This window comes from Ursus maritimus, unplaced genomic scaffold (assembly GCF_017311325.1).
Source record: "Ursus maritimus isolate PB19 unplaced genomic scaffold, ASM1731132v1 scaffold_16, whole genome shotgun sequence".
NCBI classification, from domain to species: Eukaryota; Metazoa; Chordata; class Mammalia; order Carnivora; family Ursidae; genus Ursus; species Ursus maritimus.
Genome location: NW_024424008.1, coordinates 3,087,965 through 3,090,921, shown reverse-complemented (window position 1 = coordinate 3,090,921; position 2,957 = coordinate 3,087,965). Strand labels below are relative to the sequence as shown.

The window sequence follows — 2,957 nt, the reverse complement described above, 5'->3', positions numbered from 1 at the left end:
TGACTGAGTAAAAGTATGGGTAAAACAGGCAAGTGGCTGTCAGCCAGATTGTTTGGACTAAGGGATTTAGAAGCCTAAAGTAGACCCTGGAATCGACTGCTCCGGAGACGCTGAGCCACAGTGAGATGTGCTTACAGGCATCTAAGCCTATGGAGGAGTCAGCCTCAGAGTGGTAAGCTCCAATTTTAAAATCCTAATTTCTCTTTTGGTTTTGGAAGAGGTATTCATTGGGTAAAGTGGGCTCAATCAAAGGAGGATGACCAGAATGAATACAGGGTGCCAAAGCACCCCAAAAAACAAGTGGGTGGTTGGCCTGTGAGAATTGTACTTGGGCCAATACAGAAACTGACGTCGGTGGGTTGTGGTACAGGATACTGAAATTGTTCTAGGACTAAAACTAGAGAAAGTGGGTTCAAGATACAGGAGAATTGATTTTGAGTTACCATAAGGAAGGTCTTAGTAATAGCAAAGAACTATCTATAGTTGACCCTTGAACAATGCAGAATTGACTGCATGTCTCCACTTAAATGTGGATTTTTTGGATACAGTACAGTATTGTGAATGTATTTTCTCTTACAATCTTTTTTTTTTTTTTAAGATTTATTTATTTATCTGACAAGAGATAGAGACAGCCAGCGAGGAACCAAGCAGGAGGTGGGAGAGGAATAAGCAGGCTCCCAGAGGAGGAGCCTGATGTGGGGCTTGATCCCATAACGCAGGGATCATGCCCTGAGTCAGAAGCAGACGCTTAACCGCTATGCCACCCAGGCGCCCCTCTCTTACAATCTTCTTAAGAACATTTTCTTTTCTCTAGCCTTATTGTAAGAATACAGTATACAATACATAAAACATACAAAATATGTGTTGTCGAGCTATGTAATTGGGAAGGCTTCCAGTCAACAGTAGGCTATTAGAAATTAAATTTCAGGGAGTCAAAAATTGTATGAGGATTTTCTCAAAATGTGGGGCTGGCACATGTTGTTCAAGAATCAACTGGAAAAGGGAAGGGAATGATCCAAGAGAGTAGGAACTATATGTTTAGCCAATTCTGGATAATTACTCAATAGAAATATTGTGGAGTGGTTTAGCCTCAGACCTGTGTTTGTGTTAAATGACTGTAATTTCCATTTTTACCCTGACAGTCTATGTTTCTGTGAAATTTGGGGTAAGATAAAATACTCAGTTTTGAAGCTTCCAGGAGAGAACATTATGAACTAGTAAGTATTTTGCTTTTGGTGCATTTTACAGGTGGGAAATGCTCTGAGCCATGAATGATCCAGTATTAAAAGACTCTTCCAGTTTTATTGATTGTTTCTGTCAGAGCCTATTACTAGGTTTGTATGACTAGGACATCTAAACCTGAAATACCTTTGTGACTACAAAACTATGTATGCAACTCATATTAGATGCTTGTTTCAAAATAATCCAGTTTCAACCTCTTAGATTCAATTGTATTGATCATGCTTAAGAAACATACTCTATCCACTGTTAACTGAATTACTACAAACTCCAAATAGCGCTTGATGAATAAAACCTGACTTTTATCCTTTCATCTCTGCTTCTGTGTTCTGCCTTATCATGGAGCTCATAGATTTTAGCACATTGATCCTCACTTTTATGTCTCTGAACTAACCTTCATACTGTCCACCAAGTACCGTACTCTTTTAAGAATGTTACCATAGTTCTAAAGTCAGACCCGAGGGGTGCTTGGTAGCCCGGAGCTATGAGGCTGCTCTGACCATTTCAGCTCAGCCATGATCTCAGGGTCATGACGGAGCCCTGAGTCAGCTCTGCACTGTCAGGGAGGCTGCTGAAGATTCTCCTCTCTGCCCCCCTCGTGTGCATGCTCTCTACTTTCTCTCTCCAAAAACTAAAACTAAACTGAACTAAACTAAACTAACTAAATACGTCAAGACCCAGAGAGATTTACTGAAGTCCTCGAGAAAAGGACTTCTCATAGCTACGTTCGAGAGCCCCTTTGCATCCTTTGTTTCTCAGGCTATAAATTATGGGGTTCAACATTGGAGTCACCACTGTATAGAACATGCAGATATCGTTTTATTCCCTTTCTGCGGTCTTGGAGTTTGGCTGCAATGTACGTATGAAGTATTCCTGGAGCCATAGAAGAGACACAACAATCAGATGGGAGCCACAGGTAGAAAAGCCTTGAGTCCTCCCTCCCCAGACTGCATCTGGACTCACAGTGAAAATAATATTCCAGTAGGAGACAGGATCAGGCAGTGACAGGAGTGTCAAAGGATGACCACCCCCATTGCAAAGATGGCCATTTCTGCGTGGCTGAAATTTCATGCTGAAGCCAGCTTCAGGAGGGCAGGAGTTCACAAAAGTAGTGATTATTAATGTTCTGTCCTTGATAGGTAGTTGGACGCGAGGTGGTATCCACTCGAGAAACTAGTGCCCACTGGCCCACGATCCTATGGCCAACTGGAGAGACACCTTTGGGGTCACCGCGATGGTGGTGTAGTGCAGGCTTACAGACAGCCACGTACGGCTCGAGGACATCATCGCCAGCAGTGCACCTCTGTACACCCAACCAGAAGGAAGACAGCTATCTGTGCCATACACCAAAAAAGAAATAGTTTCCTCTTTACAAGGGAAGTGGATCCAACACTTCTGAGGGACAATGCTAGTGGAGACTGAAGATCTGAAAGAGGGTTTCAAGAAAAAGTACATGGAGGTGAGTCGAGAATCATGAAGATGAGATGATGATGAGCAGGTTTCCAACATGTCAAAAGATAAATGATGAGAAAAGAATAAATAGCAGGGATTCGGTCTGCCAGTCCTGGAGAAGCCAAGGAAAAGAAACTCAGCCATGTATAGGTTTGGTTTTCCTCTCCCATTGAAGTTTATGGCTCTTTATCTGTTTGCACAATTAAAAGGAACAAACTTGGATTTGTGACATCGGGATGTATGAAGAGTATCATTCAAGCTCATTT

General features: G+C 42.3%; 1 pseudogene; it reads right to left on the bottom strand.

Annotated features, from left to right (window-relative positions):
* Positions 1 to 2,058: 2,058 nt before the first annotated feature.
* On the bottom strand, positions 2,059 to 2,748 carry LOC121102943 (annotated as a pseudogene).
* Positions 2,749 to 2,957: the final 209 nt, after the last annotated feature.